The sequence below is a fragment of the Siniperca chuatsi genome, linkage group LG12 (assembly GCF_020085105.1).
Source record: "Siniperca chuatsi isolate FFG_IHB_CAS linkage group LG12, ASM2008510v1, whole genome shotgun sequence".
NCBI lineage: Eukaryota > Metazoa > Chordata > Actinopteri > Centrarchiformes > Sinipercidae > Siniperca > Siniperca chuatsi.
The window spans coordinates 22,557,364-22,577,573 of record NC_058053.1 but is presented as its reverse complement, the minus strand read 5'-3'; the positions used below and the strand labels follow the sequence as shown (position 1 = coordinate 22,577,573).

Below are 20,210 nucleotides of genomic sequence, written 5' to 3'. Positions count from 1 at the left end.
TGCATCTTAATTGTGGTACCATGAAAATCAGTGCCAGCACTAGTCAGAAGGGCTCTGATGATTATGTCAGGAACACTGACCTTATATTTCTCTAGTCATGGTTTGGTGTGTGTGTATAAGTGTATTCTTTGTGTGCGTCACCTATTTAAGGAGTCTGATATTTTGATATTTGACACAATATATATGTTAAATTGATGTTTAGTTCCAAAGTCCATTTTAAGTTTTCAATTTAGGTCCCACTCCTTAGCATTTGGTCTTCAAGCTTGTTTATGTAAGCAATAACGCACGACAAGGTATCTTGACATAAGAATAAAATAGACAACGTGGAGGAGGTCAAGTATTGCAGAGGAACTCCACATTATACTGTGTTTAAATTACCAGCTATTTTAGAGTTTGTTTGTAGTTACCTTAACTCACAGTAGGTTTCACCAAAGAGTTCATTAATAGTGTAGCATGAAAGTATATAGTAATTGCTATGGCTACCGGTGGTTAAACATACCTTGAATGCACTGACTTAGTGGTTAAAATTTTAGACCATCGTGACAGATTACATTTTATAAAAAAGCTAGTGGTACAAAAGCTAATTTGGAATTATAATAAAAATATCTTCCTGTATTGCATATAGTCGAAACAAGCAACTCAGAGTTGATATGGTTCCATAATATGTAAGCAGTGCAGTTTTAGATCAGTATTAAAAACCATAATGGTGACTTTGTGATGACTGAGGCTGCTAAGCTCTCTGATTCAGCAGAATGACCTCGCTGCTATGAAATACTCTGAAATGAAATGACCTGGCCTGAATCCAGCATAGTGGCCCTGCCTCTGCTGACAACAGCCATTTGATACTGAGGACAGAGGACTCTGTGCTACTGTATATATGTGTGTGTTTGTGTGTTTCTGATATTCCCTGTGATCTAGTGTGGAGGCTCTGGCCTCCAGGGACACCCAGACAGCTGGCTGGCACAGAAATGTGACGAAGACTAAAAGGCTAAAGCCACCTCAAGCCATTCTCCTCTTCCTCCAATGCCACTTCTCTGTTTTGTCTTTTCTCTCATCTGTGCCAGAGTCATATGCACCACAGGTGGACGATTTCAAAGCCTACTGTGAAGCCAAGGCTATGAGAAAAGAATCAAAGAAGTGCAAAACTGACAAGAGCGAAAAGGGAATTTTTTTGGCTGACGATAAAAGCATCACTTTCCACTCAATCAGACGTATCTGTAAGCACCATTGAGTGGACTGATGCAAAATATGCACTCTGGAGCTCATCTTTTGTCATGGATGCTTTGGCTGTGAACCCTTAGTGTACCTTGTTTGAGTTTTTATGTTTGAACAACCACATTCTCAATAAATTGCTGCTTTTCTATGGGCTCTCTCGCTGACTAAGTCAAACTCATTTCAGACTTACTGTTTTTCCTATAGATTCACAACAGTGCATTCATTGTGGTGCATCTATCAAGATTAAGAGCACATCATCCTGCCTCCACTCTTGTTTGTGGCTTAGTTACTTACTGAAATGGCACTTAATTCTATCTAATTTCTTCATTTAAAGGCCCCGAAAATGTATTTTCTTTATCAGCTTCTTACTAGAGCCGGGTATCACGTTAAGTCAAGTCAGTTTTATTGATATTGGCTTAAATCACAAATTTGCCTCAGAGGGTCTTACTAGCTGTACAACATACGACACCCTCTATCCGTAGACCCTTTGATTTAGTACTGAAAGCTGGCATCAAATGACTAGTCAGATTTGTAATCTTTTTTACTTGCTCATTGATCAGATTACAGATAAATTTACATTAAAATTCTGATGTATGAATTTTGATGAATAATGTTTTTTATTTAAAGTTCTTACAAAGCTGCTTACGTGTTTAGACAACATGTAACATTTGAGAATTTTGACTTCTTTGGGTTAAAGAATCAAGAAGAAGTATCACTTTGGTATCAGTACTGAAACCCAGGTATTGTACTGGCACAATTGAAGAAATTTAAAAGATACCCACCCCTATTGCTTTCAATAAAAAAAGTTCATTCTTGACCTTGGAATCAGTAGTTTAACTAAAAATTCTTACCTCAAGATCCACTTTCTAGCATTTTTCGGAGCTTCTAACCGCATCGCACGGTCTTCCCCAGTGAATACAGTTTAAGCGATGAGAAATTCATGAACACTCAGCTGCCAAAGGTAGAGCCATATTAGTTGAATTTTGAGAGATATATTTTTTTATGTGCTCTTCTCACTGGTTTGAAGTGGCGGGGCTCAGTTGGAAAAAGGTGATATCAGGTATTTCTATCAGAACAATACGAGAATCAGAATCTGATGAGAGTTGTTGGGTTGTCAAATCTGATAAAACCACACTCACAAAGTCCCAACAAAGAGCTTTTGGGTGTTAGATTATTAATGGTTAATAACACATGTTTATTTCTAGATTTAAATTGAAGTTTTCAGGTGGTTTAATGTGTTAAGTAGCTGAGTTTATACCTTATGTCCTCAAGATCCCAGAATAGTATTTTAGTGGGCTCCTGGATGCTGTGGAGTGAAATGAAGCAGAAATTGATAAAGGTGTTGTTAAGGTTGAAAGCAACATTGGAGAGGTCTCATTCATGCTAGACTGAATTCCAGTAAGCTTTGATGTGCTGCTTTGAGAGGCTGATAGAAGTCGGAAGCTTGAATCACAACTTTTGATTATGAGAGGAAAGGAAGTCTTTCTTCACTTGGCTGATTATGAATTAATTTATGTATCACACGCAAACTGCCTCGTGTTGACTTGTGTAGGTTCTGCAGAGGGCACCTTAAGTTTATTTAAGGTGTTGTCAGAAGTAAGCTAATTATGTTGTGTTGGTTCGAACATTTCTCCTGGGTGAGTTGGAAATCAGTTGGAAGCAGAGTTTCAGATTGAGAATGCACACTGATACCCGTGCACACATTCAGACAGTGTAACACGCTTTAGTGCTTCCTTTTATTTCCCCCCTCAGGCCATGCTCTCTTTGAACCCAAATTAATAGCCTTCTTTACTGCGTCACATATAATTTGAACCTGTCTCTCCGTTCTGCAATTCAATCTTAATTGCTAACTACTTCCATTTCGAAGTGTGTTAAGCAAACGGCGCGTGTGACGGATGAGTCTGTGGCAGTAAACACCAAATTACTTAATCAAACGCTCTCTCTATCTTCCTGCTGCCTTTCAGAAAGTCAGGAACTCTTTGCTGTTGTCCCAGGAGAGGAGTTCGATAAAAGACAGGGGCATTGTAACCTGCCACTTTCTTTTCTTTAGTTATATCCTCACACCACAATGATAAATGGGGGTTTCATTCCTGCACTTTAAAAGATGGATTGGGAGCTTGATTCATAGCCCTGGTATGTTAAATGGTCTAATTCTTGCTGTCTCCTGCCTCTCTTCTTGTGACACTTTCATCATTTATCTCTGTCTTTTATTCTCTCCTATTTACTGTGTATCATCCTTATGATCAGAAGCTACTTTTTAATTCCTGACATCTCTCATTTTGGGGCTCTCTTGTGGCACTTTTTTCATTCCTCACTTGATGTCTCTCTTTTACAAATTGTCTGCTTTTCACTGAGTCTCTCTCTCTCTCTGTCTCTCTCTGTCTCTCTCTGTCTCTCTCTCTCTCTCTCTCTCTCTCTCTCTCTCTCTCTCTCTCTCTCTCTCTCTCTCTCTCTCTCTCTCTCTCTCTCAATTTTTTGGCTCTTTCAGCCTTTGCTCCAGGTGGAATTTCCATTGATTAAAACCAGACATGGCCTGCACTTCTGTGTCCACCTGACCAAGCCCGGCTCAGGAAGATGAATCACTTGCAGCTCTTTTCTATCAGTCCACAGCCATCCCTCACTTTCCTGGCTGTCGACTTCAAAATGAAATGAGCCCCAGACTGATTGTGTGTAGGTTTAGTAGACAATAAGGTAGGGAGTTTTTTTTGTTGTTGTCAGGTTTAACGTGTGTATGCAGGGTTTAGTTGAGGTAACCATTAGTGCTTGAGCTATGGCTATGTTGTCTAAGTCTTTGAAGTGTACCTTTGGGTGGGGCTGGTTTGGTGTAGGCCTCTTAGATCCAATAAAAGGAAATCTGATTGCTACAGCATACAGTGATATTATAGACAATAGTGTGCGCTTCCAACTTTGTGGCAGTTTCAAAGCCCCAAAACACACATTCAGGCCTACACAGAGCTCTGACCTCAAAACCATCCAACACCCTTGGGAAGAACTGGAACACTGACTGTGAGTCAGGCTTATCACCCCACATCAGTGTTGGACCTCACTAATGCTCTTGTGGCTGAATGGGAGCACATCCCTGCAGCTAGGTTCAGAAATCTGGTGGAAAGCCTGAAACCTGAAAGAAAGTGTCGAGGCTGTTATAGCAGCAGATTAATGGCCATGGTTTGGAATTAAATGTTCAACCATCACATATTGGTGTAATGTTCGCTTGTCCGCATACTTTTGAGCATGTAGTGTAGATTTTCGGGGGATCATTAAAGTCCAAAGACATCAGGGGTTAAAAGCTCAGACCACCTCATGTTTGGTTCATCCCTGTCAGGGTTAATTCAAATTCGCTATACGTGTCCATATGGGGAGATTTAATTTCTCACATTCGGAGTTGGGGCTGTGTTTTAGCAGACTGAAAGCTGTGTTAGCTTAATGCACATAATACATTAGGCTGATAGGAACATTTCACTCAATTTTCTACTCGTAATTTACATAGTGGAGGGTATAAAAGCATATGAGTTGCGCAGCTTCGGCAGCTGAAAAGGCTACTGCTTACCATAATACAGCTGATTCCCATCTCTGTTTGAATTTGCTTTGGTGCAGCTGCATACAGCCGAGGAAACTGAATTTAGTTTTAGTTCTGTGTAAGACTTCTGTAGGCAAGCTCTCCCCGAAGATGTGTTTTTCTCTGGATTTGCGTGGTGCTGCAATCCCCTCTTGTCCCTCTTGTTTCCTTCTCCTCATCGCCCACTCTCTTTATTTCCTGTCGTGGTGATACTTACTGCTGCTTTGCTCAACTCAGCTCACTTCTTCCCTTGATGGCGTCTGACCAACAGGGAAAAGACGGAGAGTTATCCTTTCTCTTCCTCCCTCTGGAAGCTGGTGTACTTCGGCTTAATAAATAATTCCTTGCCCTAGTCCTTCCATTCCTTATCCACAGGGCCCTACGCCCCAGAGCCCAGTGTCTGCTGGAGAAAATATGCATGTGAAGGGCAGGTGCAAATGGTTTTCCTCCCCTTTCAATGCCACATTTGGTTTGCCCTCCTAAGAGAGAAGTAACCACTTCAGGACTGCATGAAAGAATCAGTTCTGTCTTTTTGTGTTTTTGAGTGCAGCTGCTCTCCACCCACAAAGTCAGGGGATTTAGCTGGATCGTATCACTGTGCATGTTTTAATGATGCAGCTACTGTCAGAGTTTTGATGTGAGGTATAAGAAAATTGAGAGGGAAACCGAGATCAAGTAGCCTATTTGGGATAATGAGGGACAGAGGGTTTGAGTGTGCGCTATTGGGGATATTCTCACAAAGCTTCGTTAGGAAGGTTCAACTTTCAGGATTAGAGATGGGGAGCACATGATGTACACTGTGGATCAGCCAACTCCGACTCTTGTATGAATACTGTGCATCTACAGTATGTGTATTGACCTGGTTAATTGATTTGACTACTGTGATCTAAGGGTTGTGGTTCAACAGCATTTTATGAAATCTGTATCCAGTATCGAATTGTTATTAAATCTGACTTTTAAATCCGGCACAGCAGAAGACATGAAATTAAATGTTGATTAAATATGTAACTGACATATTAAAATAATAGCTGTAGCCCACTTAATTTACACACCTTATTTTTCATGAAATGTACTGCTTGTTCCAAATGCTGGAGATCTTGACAGTCAGCGCCAAAATAAAAAAGGTTACCTTAATGAATGTAAAATGATCATTGCTAGTAAAAAAAGAACGAGAAGAGATTTGAGATTTGTTAGCATCAGTGCTTGACAAAATGCAGGTATTTTGCCAACAGGGAGCTGGATCTAAAACGAAACTGACTATTGCAACCCAAACCTAGGTTTAGTTTTTAAGAATTTTTTGTAACAAACGTTATAAATAAGTTAATATTCAAGAACTAAAACTTAAATTTCTTCAGATAACTGTGAAGCTTTGTCAAATAGATAACATTAGCTTTAGTTATACATTGCAGTGTGCTACTAAAAATATAGTAAAGGTAAAAGATTTGATAAGAGGTTTGAGTCAGACTCAGAGCTTAACAAATTTGAATATTTTAGTTCCAAAATGGAACTGGCTATCTGAACCCAACCCTCATGTTCCTGTGTGACTTGTGTGGTGTTTGTGTTGTTCATGTTTAATCAAGAAAAGAAATGCAAAAGAAGGATTAATTTTCCTCCAGCAATTGTGAGGATTAGACTCTTAAACATTTTGAAGGCTCCTATTGTGTTGATGTTCAGTTCTCGTTTGTTTTTCATTCTTCTACAGTTCATAACCAAGGCCTGACTGTACCATTATGTAAATTTGTGCTAAAGATGCTGTTTGAGTGTAAAGCAGAATGTGAATATAAATGCAGTCACTCATTCAAACCACACACTCAAGAGTCACATCATGTTTGCTTTTTTAATTAGGGTTAAAGCACACAGAAACATAATAAGCTACACCAATTATTGCAACACAAAAAGAACCTGATGATTTTAGTGTTTGAACCAAATGTGATGAATTTAATGTGCGTCACACTTCAGCAGCCTCACGATAGGATCCATCACTTGAACACAACAGTGTATCACATGTTTTTCATATTTGTGTCAAGTGCTGTAAAATGGATCCAGGTCTTGTTCTGCCAGCTTGGCAAGACTGGTGCAGCCATTTGGCTGCTGCACAATTGGGATGTGTGGATCAATATTCAGCTCGATAAGTATAATTGTGGTATGAAGCTGAGGTCGCTGCTGGCTGCCTGCAGACAATTCAATCCCTACGCTGGGCACTTCACTCTGTACCAACACAACAAACTGTACTTTGAACGGCCAAGTTCACTTACAGGCACATGCATGTGAGCAGCCTTTCCCACAAACAAGCACTCAGGGACGCAGAAACAGAAGTGGAAAGAAGTGCACACCTAAAGCACTCATAGATACACACATATATACTGTAAAATGTTCCATTACAAACACATACAAACACCCAGTAGTGTAACCACATTTACTCCAGTAGCAGACTAATCAACAAACCCCAGCCAGGACCGCATGAAGACTCTTTTGGAAAGACTATCACTCACACAAGATGCTCACGCAGACACACAGCAGGATTGCACCGCTTACTTCAGTTCTTTGTTGCATTGTTTCCTATAACTGAATTTTAAATTAATCTAAATTGAATTTTATGAAAACTGTTCAAATCCAGTATTATAGAAAGAAAATAAAGTAAATCCTGTTAGGGCTGCAGTAGGCTATGTGTTTTGCCTTCTTTTATATCACCAACAACACCAACTATTGTGAATAAATTACATCATTAACATTCAGTGTTTCACCCAGCCCTGGTAGAGTTCAGTCTGTACAAGGTGAAGTCACGTCTCTGAGGATTGATGCATTTAAATAGCATAGTTAGCTCTCCATCATTTCTCTAAGCCAGTTGGTCAGCCGTGCAGTTTGTAGCGTTAAAGCTAACACTGATGTATTAGGAGCCCCAGGCTTCTTTAATGGAGGTGCCACTTAATTACGACAGACTCACTTGAGCTTAGTGAGCAATCAGATAGAAACACATACACATGACACAAGGTCTGAAATTGCTTTTCATAAGTACAGGAACACACGTAACATTTACAGTATATACATTGAGGTGTGGATGTGTGAGTGCATGGACACATTAATGATGCTTTTATTCCCTCTGTGGTCTTTTACACACTGTTCTTGTTTGTTAGCCATTTGTCACCACTCTCGCAATAACACAAGTGACCTCTCCACTAACCTGGAGAGGTTGTCTCTGAGAACGGGGAGTGCGGGGTCAGAGGTCACGCCGTATATAAACAGATGTCAAGTGCTATGATGGAAAGCCAAGGACATATGAAACTGGGCTGGAAACCCGGCCGCTGTAGAGACGTAGGAGGACAGAGCAGAAAAACAAGGGTAATGGACTACTTTGCTTGTGAACGTGATGCCATGGTTTCAGGTTGTGCAAGTTAAACCGCCTCGTCTGTAAGAGTCGACCCTTTGGGAAGCAGCATATATTTATATGTATGTGTGTGTGCTCCCATGTGACCACGGCGACTTGTCTGTCAACAATAGCCACCAGCCTCTTGGATGTGTAATTGCCACTGTCTCTCTCTGTCTTTCAGGTCCATTTGATTTATTGTGTTCAATTAGCATAGTAAAACTCACACATTTTCCTTTTGCCTCCCTGGTTTACATTTGGTGATGCTTTTCCTCATCTGAATCGAGGGTCTAACGGTAGAGCTCAGATTGTATAGCCCTCAGAGACAAACCAGTGATTCAGTGCTATATACATGAAATTGACATGACTTGACCTGACTTATTTTATTAGATTAGGGTGTAAACAATGTGTCAAGAAAAGTGTCCTGGATTCCAAAAAGTTCCATTCATTTTATGCATTAGCATAGAGGTGACAGAGCACTTCCAAGGCTTGGATGGGCATGAATGTGTTGAATCATTAGTACAAAAGACGATGAATGGCATAATAGAATATCTGGTTTTTGATTAAAAAGTCAAAGCTGCAAGCTTGTGAACAAAGAAAAGTCACCTATGACACACAAGGAGCATTTTTGTAAGAAACATCCAGTTACAGATATGCTTTAAGATTCTGGGTCTGTGAGATAAATTAATCAGCTATGATGCAGCGTTTTGTTGGAAACAACAAAGCATTGGGAATTTGCTACAGTTCTGATTCGTGTTTCTCACTGGTTTCTTCAGAGCAACATCAGCTGAGGCTCATAAGTATTGTAGCATTTAGAACCATTGACCATATCCAACTGATGGAAAAAAAACATGGTTTCTCAGAAACACAGTTGAAACAGTTAAAGTATAGGTTTTCAGATGTTTCAAGTCTGTCTTAAAAACAATAGTCAGGTGACCATATGACCATTGAACCATGTTTTGTTTGCTGTAATCTTTCCTCCTGTTCATACTGGTCATTAAGCGATCCCTTCCTAAAGGGATGGTTTCACACTAAAGACAGTAACTTGATTTAGTTAACTCAGACTGCTGAAGCCTCGTATTAGCCTCAGATAAACTTTGGAATACATTTTCCAGGGAAAGAGCACTGTGGATTTTGTCCCTTTTGTTTTAGTACTGTTCGTACATCTAGGTTACATGTAAGCCTACAACTAACAGATTCGGTTGCTCGGTAATAGTAATTTTGTTGAGAAAGCTAAAGTTATAAAGATTCCCTAGTAATGTTATGTTTTCATAATAATGAGCCAACAGCAAGATATAGCTCGGTAGCAAGGCCAACATATAATGTTATGTTATAAGCCAGTTGTATTACAGTAATGTCCACCGTGACTGATACCTCCATGGACAGTACACAGCCAAATAAAATAGACATATTACATACCTGTCCAGGAGGAAGAGGGCCAATTCAGGATCGGTTTTGAATCCTTTCAAATCCCATAATTATACCCATCTGTTGAATGACCGACCAGTGTTGACTCATGTTTTGTTCTTTGGTCAATTCTGTTCTTTTTCTCCTCATTTGTCTGATTTCGCGGGGAATCGGACTCTGAGACAGGCATTTAAAATACCTATATAGAATTAGCCATTCGTATCACTGATGGTCTTGTTTGCTTATGTAGGTCATATAGAGACATCAGTACTAAACTGAGACTGTTTCATAACCAGTTAAAAACTCCTTGTAGTTGCTTTAAGTGGAGGTCATTGTTTTTCAGATTTGTTGACAGAATGTGATTGCCCTTTTCTGTATTCTGATCAGTACTGGATAATGGCCTATCTCTTCTCTGCATATATTGTTTGACTTGTTCTATGAAGAGTTTCTTATAGAACGCTGCAGACAAGCTTTCAAAATGGATGGTGTCTCATTTGCTAATTTCTTGATTTGTAATTGGACCCTGGGAATTTACTGATTCAAAAGTTTTCCGCCACATTCTGACTGAAATATCTACAGAGGTTTTACATTTTATGGCACTAACTGTAAGTACAACTGGATCCATATACAGTATTGGAGGGGAAATAGTTTCAGCCATGTTGGCTTAATTAGGCTTTACCAACCTATTGATATGCGTGTTGGCCATTATGCAAAAACGTGACAGCACATAATACACAAATAGTGCCTGAGGTAATTTAGAAACCGTGTTATTACATGGCTTATCTGGCAGACTCATTGTTTACTCTGCTGAAGGTGAGTGGGCAGACAAGCAGCACAGCTGAGCAGAGAGAAGCCCTGTGTGCTTTTCCTCTCCGTTACTCACTGCACGGTGGAAGTTTGATGTTTTGATGAATTTTAGACCTAAATAATAACGTTTGAAATGCTAAGTATATTTCAATCTCATCACATTTTTATTTTCAAATTTTAGATTCAAACATTAGGCACAGCCATTTGAACTCCAGCCACACAGAGCTATGCCAATATTGTCGTTGATGATTGGGAAGAAAATTGAGTTCAGTGACAATTACCCTTATTGAGGGTAACATCAGAAGAGACCACATTGACAAAATTAGAAATTTCTATGAGTCTACAGAGTAGTGAGAGATTTTTTGGAGTGTTGCTGTCTCAGTTTATATCATGCAGTGTGTCCTTGTTCAGTAAAAACTAGGATCTGGTTTGTTAGACTTTGGGTGGCTGCAGGAAAATGTTTGTTTATCAACAGCACGCTGCTATAGTCTGATGTAAACTGGAAAGCTGCAGGCAGTAATTTGCTCCTAATTAGACATATTTCTTTTACTGCCCTGAAGGAAGAATGTCAAACTACACAAGTATACTGTGTGAATGTGGGTGTGTGTATTCCTGTGTGTGTGTGTGTGTGTGTGCGTGTGTGAGATAAACTCCCTTAGTTGTCAAGTTGTGAACTCCTGCTGTTTCATAACTCGCCTCTTCACCTACTTCCCGCTAAGTCTTCATTAAACTGTCTGATTCAGTTACCAGTAACTGGAGCTTAATTAGGAGAATTTGATTTTCACAGCTGGATCCGCTGGCGACCGTTGATAACCACTTCTTATGGACAGAAATGGGGGAGATGCACTGCGGCGAGCTGAAAAAGTTTCGACAGACCAAAAGAAAGTTCCAGATTGGAGCACAAGAGTGTGAGCTCAACCTCCTGACTGCTTTGTCGGCCTCATACTGTTATCAGAAGGACTGCTGGTTATAGAGCATCTCAAGTTCACCGCACACCTACAGAACGCACACACACACACACACACACACACACACACACATACAGTACGACCACCAAACAGGCAGATGACTTTCAATCACTAATTCAAGATTAGAAAAGTGGAGAGACAGAAAGTAGCTATTCTAATTGCTGCTATATGTATCTATCTGTCTCCAGTGTGTGTGTGTGTGTGTGTGTGTGTGTGTGTGTGTGTGTGAATTCACTGTCTTAAGGGAGCGGATTAGAGAAATAATTAGACAATCTAAAAAATGAATAAAGCACCAGATGACTGAGATACTAAAATGCATAAGCTCAAAATGTTCATTTGGCCATCTTGAAATTGTTTCAGCTCTACTATTATTATATTATGATAAATATTCTACTAGGGTGTCAGGGGATGTCTCTTGCCTTTCGATCTAGATTCAGACTAGTTATGATGATTACTAGAGCTGAACAGTTAATCGAAATATTATCAAAATCGCAATATGGCCAAGTGCAGTATACAAATTGCAGGAGCTGCAATGTTTGATAAAAGTAAAATGTGTAACCATTATAAATGAGGCATTGTCATGCTAGTACAGAGATGCCCCGGCCTACAAATCACATTCTCCAGACATAAGGGAACATGCTTATTTGGTGAAGGCCCCAGCAAAAATCACATCATCATTTTTATATTTCTTTCTGTGAAAATGGAATGCAAAAATTACCATTCCCACTTAAATCATGACTCATATCGCAATATCTGTCAAAATAATACCCTGATTATCTTTCTAAATAATCACCTTGTGATACATTTCTTTATCAATGAGTTCCATTAAGTGTCTCAGTAAGACATAGTGGTGAGCCAGCATGCCCAATACTAAGATCCTGGAACTAGCTCACCTAAATGGAATGCAGTCGTTATTAATGTTATCAATTAGACCTTTTTCTGCTATGACAAGTCAAACTGTGACATGGCTATAGGGATGGCAATGTCGGGTAGTTGGTTGGTGGGTCAGTCTAGATTTAAATATCTCAACAACTGTTGGATGGATTGCCATGAAATTTGATAGACATTCATGGTCCCCAAATGATGGATCCTAATTACTTTGGGGATCCTCTGACTTTTTCTCTAGCGCCACCATGAGGTTCACATTTGTGGTTCTGAGTTAAATGTCTCAACAACTATTGGATGGATTGCCATGAAATTTGGTTCAGATATTCATGATCCCCAGATGATGAACTATAATAAATTTCGGAGTGTATTGTAGGCTGTTGGCCTGATTATCAGGCTGAATTGCCATTTTGTTTTCACTTTATAATGAAGTCTGACGTAGTGTTTATATTAGCTGTTTTCAGTTTGGGAGAGGTTGTTATTTTGCCCTAACCTGAATGTCAATATAATTATCAGTCAAAACGGAGGAACAAATATGGTGATTTTCTGTCGCTATTTTTCTGGCTCTGGCAAAGGAAGATGACATCTGTATTCTTAATCCTGCCGACAAAGCTCTGATTTGCTCAGTTGTCTTCTCCAACCATGGAACCAGCCATCAGTGAGCACCAGACCTATTTAGTCTATATGATCATATGTTTTGGCTCCGCTGGTCTTTTAACAGTCAGAATCTTTGAGTTGAGTTTGTCTTTTCCTCACAGTATCTCAAACTAAATTTGATTTTGTTCTTTTTTTGGTGAACAACCTTTTTTTTTTGTTTTGTTGCATATTTTATCATGTATAAGTATAGGTGACTTCATTATGAAAATTAAATTCTGATGATTACACCAACAGCTCATAGTGATTTCTCAATAACCTGCATGTTCTCATCTAAACTCATAATTATATCAACACTCTTTTGTTACAAAGCTAAGAAGGTGAGGCATTTGTATTTGAATATTAGTTCATGTATGGGGTTCACCCTAAAACGTTTTGGTCATGACCCAGCTAGCTGTCAATAAGCCTGCACTTTTTCAGGTTTGGGTTTAAGGACTAGTTGCTCTGACAACAGTTCCAGATTCATTTTAAATTAGCTTTGAAGAACCAAAAAATCCAGACGCACGTCAAATCATCAACATTCTAATCTGGATAACTTGGTACCCCACGTATGAAGAATGGGGCCCAGGCATTGGCTCTGATGTTTATCTGTTGTTATCAACTTGTTATCTGTGTGTTGTTTATCAAACCACAACTCTGCAGTGTGATTTGCATCACGGTGAATGTCACATGCCTGTCAGTTATCTGGTCAATAAAGTTTTACTGAATTTGAGCAGGGTTGAGTAGTCCCAGACTTTGTTTGTCTGTCTGTCTGGTGTAGAGGCATCACTGCAGGAGGTTGGGGTGTGTGTGTGTGTGTATGTGTGTGTGTGTGTGTGTGTGTGTGTGTGTGTCTGAAAGAGAGTAAGACTATAGGTCACAGACTAAGCAGTTTATGAGAATTCTTCCTCCTCACTTGTTGCAGTGAATAAAGACTGATCCCACACTGACACTGGAGATTATGGGGAGTTTTTTTGTTTGAGCGGACACTTCCTGCTGCTCAGCCCTAAATTCTCAGCTTAGCTCCATAGAAAATCCCCTTTACTGCATTTGTCTACCTGTCTTTGAGACTGTTGAGAGTCTCAGCATTACGCCTGAGATTCTGGTGGAAGAACTTTGTCCTGGATTTTTATTAATTGACAACAATTTCGATAATCGTTCAGTCGTCATTTATGAAGTATTCTCTGGTTCCAGCTTCTTAAGTGTGAGAATTGGCTGCTATATATTATCTATATATTTATATCATTGTAAATTGATGTGAATTCATTTTTGGACTCGGACAAAACAAAAAATTTGAAGATGCCTCCTTGGATTCTGGGAACTCCTGATGGACATTTTTCAATATTTTCTTCATTTTATAGACTAATAAAAAAAAATCTTGACTCAGCATTAATCGATAATGAAATTAATTGCACCCCTAAATACTGTCAGAGGCATCTGCTGAGTACATGTTTGTCAAGTTCTGCATTCACACTAATGAATAGCAGCATACCATATGAATGCACAGTTGATTATACTCTACTTCTATGCAGAAGTGATCAGTCTTACTTGAGCAATCAGATGACAATAATCAATCCCTCTTTTATGTATTTTTGCCACTCTGTGTGGAAGTGAAGGAAACAGCAGCCATATCACAGCTGTTGACTCCGCAAGAGGGATGGCAAGTCTGAGCTGCTTTTTCAGGTTGCCGTAGAAACCAACCAGGGCTATTTGTTCCAATTTGCTCTGTGCCATTGAGATCAAAAAGCTTGGAACCCAAAGTGCTCTTTGCATATTAGCATCTGTGTTTGATTCAACACAATTAGGCATCCGTTCACCTCATTTACATCTATATTGTTAATTTACAGTTGAACATATTTGGGCTGTGTTTTCTACGCAATACAAGGCTTCTAATGTTATATGGGGTTTAGGGTTTAATGAGTTTGAACTGTATTGAACTTGATGGTTTGTTATTGTCCGGTTAGGCCTTCACTTGATGTAAAGGCATCTTGCAGGTCCCTCTTTTCGTCCAGCTCCCAACCTCGTGAAGTCTCCGTTTAAATGCCATTCCTGCTCCGCCTTCTCTGCTCCATTGAAAAGTTGGCGGTTTGTTTACGAGAGCACTAGCACTTCTTTGTGGCTCTGCACTCTGCTTATAAGGAGGCGAGCAGCTAGTGAAAGACTCACCCCTCCCCTCTCTCTCTCTCTCTCTCTCTCTCTCTCTCTCTCTCTCTCTTTCCAGAATCAGTTTGAAAAGGACAGCCGGCCCTCTCAGCCCCCTCCCCACACCCCAGTGATGCTTAGCTGGTGAGTACACTTTCATCTTTTTCATTCAAAGCTTTTCATGCCACTTTCATGCATTTCTTTGATTAGTTTCTGCATCTTTTACCTGAATTTCTGCTTTGTATTTGTTTCACAATTCTGTTTGCTTTTTCTTGTGTGCTTAATTTTGTTGGCAAACACCAAACTTCTCTCTGGTCTTGTGGATATCTCAAAGACGAGGGATTGCTATTATTCCTTTTCTCTCATTCTCATTTTCTCTAAATGTCTTTCTTCCCTCCCCCCAAAATCTCTGTGGCCTCTGTAGTAAAAGTAAGGCAGCCCTTTATTTGGTGAAAGCCCTTTATTCTGAAGTGATTTGAAAAGCAGTGGTGAGAGTATGGCAGTGGAGGCGGAAGAGAGGAGGATAAGCAGGAGAGAGGGGGGACGGGTGGAGGGGCTTCATACAGGCTGGTAATGGACGAGTGCTCTCTCTCTCTCTCTCTCTCTCTCTCTCTCTCTCTCTCTCTCTCTCTCTCTCTCTCTGTGTCTCTCGCTCTCTCTCTCTTTCTATGAATATGAATCAGTGAATCACTCCGGTGCAGACAGCCTTGAGCCTAACTGACACTGTACGATGAAATCATTGTTCAGATGAGATGTGACACGAGTGCACAATCACCTTGTGACATCACCTCCACCAGAACAGACTGGAGTCACTGTCATTGCATTTGCATGACTGCTATTAATTAGATTATAAAAACAGTAAGACAGCACTCTCATTATTACATCCCTCTACAGCTGAGGCTCATTATTTTTTGATTTTTTTAATCGTTTCAGGCATTTTAGCCTTTATTATATAGTACACAGGGAGGAGACGTGGGCGAGAGTGAGGGTGATGACATGCAACAAAGGTCACCAACCGGACTCAAACCAGGGAAGTTGCAATCACATGGTCAGCGTCTTAAACCCATTCACCAGAACACCCCATCATTTTAGTTTTGTTTCTTTTTTTGTTTCTTTTCTTTTTTTTTTTTTTTTTACAATTTTACTTAAAAATACCTGAACTTTTTTAAGAACCAGACCATTTTAAGATTATTTTCTTGTCTGGATTTAATGTCCTCATGCATCTATTTCCTTCTCCAAGAGGACATATTCAGCTGTGTAAACAAGGTCCTCTTGTGACAAGCACAGCTCAAAAAGTGCCTCCATTAACAGAAAATGAAGTGGAAATGGGAAATATTTGTTAGTGGCAAAATAGCAATTTATGTTTTGAGCAACATATCACTAAGCTTGTCCAATCATGTTTTTATTACCTCAAAAACATGATCTATTTTAAATCTTAGTGATGCAGAAACTGTTGTACATGCTTTTTTCTCCTCACGCCTTGATTATTGTAACAGCCTGTTCACCTGTCTTAATCAAAAAACTTTGACACGACTGCAGACTGTACAGAACTCAGCTGCTAGGCTGTTAACCAGGACCAAGAGGTACGACCGCATCACACCTGTTTTAGCCTCTTTACATTGGCTCCCTGTTTGTTTTAGGATTGATTTTAAGATCTTATTGATTACTTTAAAGGCTCTTCATGGCCTGGCTCCAGACTATATTTTAAACTTTTTAATCCCTTATGAAACTTTAAGTAGTTTGAGATCGTCTGTCTGTTCCTGAGTCCAGAATGAAAACAAAGGGGTACAGAGCTTTTGCCATCAGGGCCCCGAGGCTCTGGAACAACTCGCCCAAAGAAATTAGGTTGTCTGAGTCAGTGTCTTCTTTTCAGTCTCTTCTCAAGACGCATTTTTATCAGAAAGCATATCCTGATTTTACCTGAGCTGTCTGTTTATTTTTTTGTGTATTTTATCATTCACTGTGGTATTTTATTTCTCTCTATGTGAAGCACTTTGTACTTTGTGCTCTATAAATAAACTTTATTATTATATTATTATTATTATAAAAAAACCACAGATGATTATGAACCAAACATCCTTGTGAAAAATGCGGGTTTTTGGGTAACTGTTTAAGGCGGAACATCTAAATGCTGTAGACGTCTTCAATCTATGACTTCAGTCTGGTATTCACAGTAATCAAGCTCTGCTTTGTTTGCATTGGAATGGCATGATTAAGACTCTATGTAGATTAATAGATCATACACATTCCGTTATCTTCCTTCAGGCATAATTAGAGATTATGTGAATAAACATGAATATGAGCATACTGAGCAAACATATTGCCTGAAGCCGTGTTGTTATCTGTTGTTGTTCCGAACATTTTCTTTTACTATGAAAAATAATTGAGTGTAAAATGTGTCCATAAAAAAAGGACCTTTTGAAATGGATACTTAGTTAGGTCTCAGGTTTGAAAACATACAAAGCGCCCAAACTCCACAAACAAGATAATCAAATGTTATCATCCCTTTAAAGGAATCTCACCCTCTTGCTCTCTGTATTTGATATCCCTGAAGTCCAGCCTTGGCATTTGCTTACGTTCTGTTGTTTTACTCCCCTTGCTTAGCACTCACCTCCTTCTCACTTACTCTGCTCGATTCAATTTGTGGCCTAAATGTCTTTCCCTAATATGTGTCATTGGAGCAGAGCAGCGTGCTCCCTCTCTGGCTGCTTTGAGGAAGCTCCGCTGTGTTTGTCTTGGTTCTCTCGGCTGCTCTTGGAGGAGATCAGGGGCTCCAGTCATGGTTGGCATGTTGTCTCCTCCAGCCCCGCTGTTGTTTGCTGATATTTAGTTCAGGATGACAATAAGCCGGAAGAAAACAAGCTCATTTCAGGCCAATAAGTGAGAGAAGGGGTGGACTGAGAGGGAGAGAGAGACCTAGAAAAAAATGTGTGGGGGGGGGGATAGAGAACTCATCCCTGGATGGGGGATTCTCTTTTAAAGCTTTCTCTTTTTGGCCCCTAGGGTCGAATTAAGGGAGCGTCATTATCCCTGGCAAATTACCACGCTGCCTTTGTGGTCCAGCCATGGTACATTAGGGTGCCTTAAAACGTGGCCGAGCCGTGCCCATTCAGCCCACAAAGAGAGGGGCCGCTGGCAGATCCTTGGCCTGGCTCACAGAGGAGGCATTCACACCACATCGGGGGGATGGTGACGGTGGTGATGGTGATGGAGAAGGTCTCCTGAGATGAGTAAAAATCACTCATGCCAAGGCCCATGTGACAAAATCTTAAAACACATGCCAGATGATGATGTCATCACTTGGCTTCATCTAGAGTTTGATCAGACATGGAATTCCTGGATCTGATAGGGGGACGTGGTTTCCATGCCAGTTCTGTCAGACCTGCATGTATTCACCAATTACCCATACCAGGATTTAGATACAGTCTTTCAGTGGACTAATTGCTAATTAGCCGTGTAGCAACAAATCATCAGCTTGCTACAAATTAGGACGTTTTTCCCTCAACTTTCAACTTAAAAATGTCCGGCCCCCTTGTAAACTACAGCAGCTGTCAGATCTTTGTCTCAACTTACCCAGTGAACAGTCTCTCGTGAATATCATGTGCAAGTGTGCATAGTTTATCTGTATATTACCTGAGGACTCCTGCAGGAAGAGGGACACCGATGATTTATGCCTATGATTTAGTGCTGAAACAATTCAATGAAACAAGTCAATCAATCCTTTAGTCGATCAACAGAAAATTAATCAACATCAATTGTTAACTGATCAATCGTTTAGGTCACTATAAAGCAAAAATACCAAACTCTTGTTGCACCTTCTCAAATATGAAGATTTGTTGCTTTTCTCTGTTTTACATCATTATAAATTAAATATATATGGATTCAAGATGTCAGCTTGAGAAATTTGCTCATGGCATTTTTTACATTTAAAATAAATATATATATTTTTAAATGAGTAAGAAATAATACACTCATTGATAATGAAAATAATCAATTAGTTTAGTTGCACCCCTATGATGTGTAAAATCCATCACAATACAATACAAATTGATCTGCTCTCATATCTTATTTTACCAGTTATCTAGTTATTATCACTATCTCGCTCTTTATTTTACCACAATGTAGTGATATTACTTTAAACAAGGACATCTTATAAACTTTGATTAATGTTGTGTAACCAGAAGTTACCTGTACTCAATTTAAAAGGACTAAAGTTGACCCTTTTATTTTCTATATTCATATACAATATGAACTATGTGCAGCTGTGGCGCAGGGGGTAGAATGCCGGTTCAATCCCCATTTCCTCCTGTCTCTGTCGATGTGTCCTTGGGCAAGACACTGAACCCCAAATTGCGTTGTGTCAATGAGTAAAGTGCTTTGGATAATGGTCTCCATTTATTAACTTATTTGTAGGCAAAATCAAATACCAAGTAATATATTGCTTATAACTGATTAAAAGTTTTTGATGTCAAGCAGAACCTTCCAGTCTGCAATACAGTGTGCCTAACAATATGACCTCACATGTCGAGAATAAAACAGTGTGTTAAAAAGCAACAAACTGGATGTTTATGTCAGAAAATGTTCTCAAAGGCCCCTGCATCTGCCTTGCTGGTTAATTTTCTCAATTAGCTGGCTACTTTGAAACATATTGAGAACACTAGTCTTGCTTTAAGATGTTAAGCAATGAGCAGGTGCACAGTCCAGGGAAGAAGAAAGAACTGGGGATGCATTGTTTGACCTGGTCAGTTCTTTAATGTTTCAGGGGTCATTTGAGATGATTGGATGAATCATCTGAGAAGGAAGGGTCAGACACTGTCTGAGTCTGTGTGAAGGATTTCAGCTGTTCCAGAGTGCTTGCAACTTATAAATGTCTGTCAGTTATGGATGGCATCCATTACGAGCTTTGGTGGAAGTTCAGTCTTCGTTTTAAACATTAGCGGGTGGCTCAGACTCAATATAGAGCGATCAGAGTTGACCCTCTGGGCCTGAAACGGTTGAATCGAGTTTCCACCAAACACCCATAAATTCAGAGTGCACCATGAGCTATAATGTCAAACTCTTCAAAGAAAACTAAATAAGAGGGTTGCTGAAGGCACTGTAAAACTCCTAGTGTGTGAAATGTTTGTTCTTGACACCTTGCCTTATTTATCATCTAATCAACTGGAAGCTTTACCTCAGCGATTGATGTCTTCTTCATTTTATTTTTCTTTCCACGATAGGTGGGAAATTTAAT

At 39.7% G+C, this 20,210-nt stretch overlaps 1 protein-coding gene across 6 annotated transcripts in view; it reads left to right on the top strand.

Moving 5' to 3' along the window:
- Positions 1 to 20,210, top strand: part of sema5ba (sema domain, seven thrombospondin repeats (type 1 and type 1-like), transmembrane domain (TM) and short cytoplasmic domain, (semaphorin) 5Ba) — a 166,707-nt gene that overhangs the window by 14,794 nt on the left and 131,703 nt on the right. For 4 of the 6 annotated variants that reach the window (XM_044215757.1, XM_044215753.1, XM_044215754.1 and 1 more), the window contains exon 2: positions 15,057 to 15,121. The exons of the other annotated variants lie outside the window; for them this stretch is intronic. The gene's annotated coding sequence lies outside the window, so the exon portion shown is untranslated. The remainder of the gene's footprint in view (positions 1 to 15,056; positions 15,122 to 20,210) is intronic. 6 annotated transcript variants of the gene reach the window in all.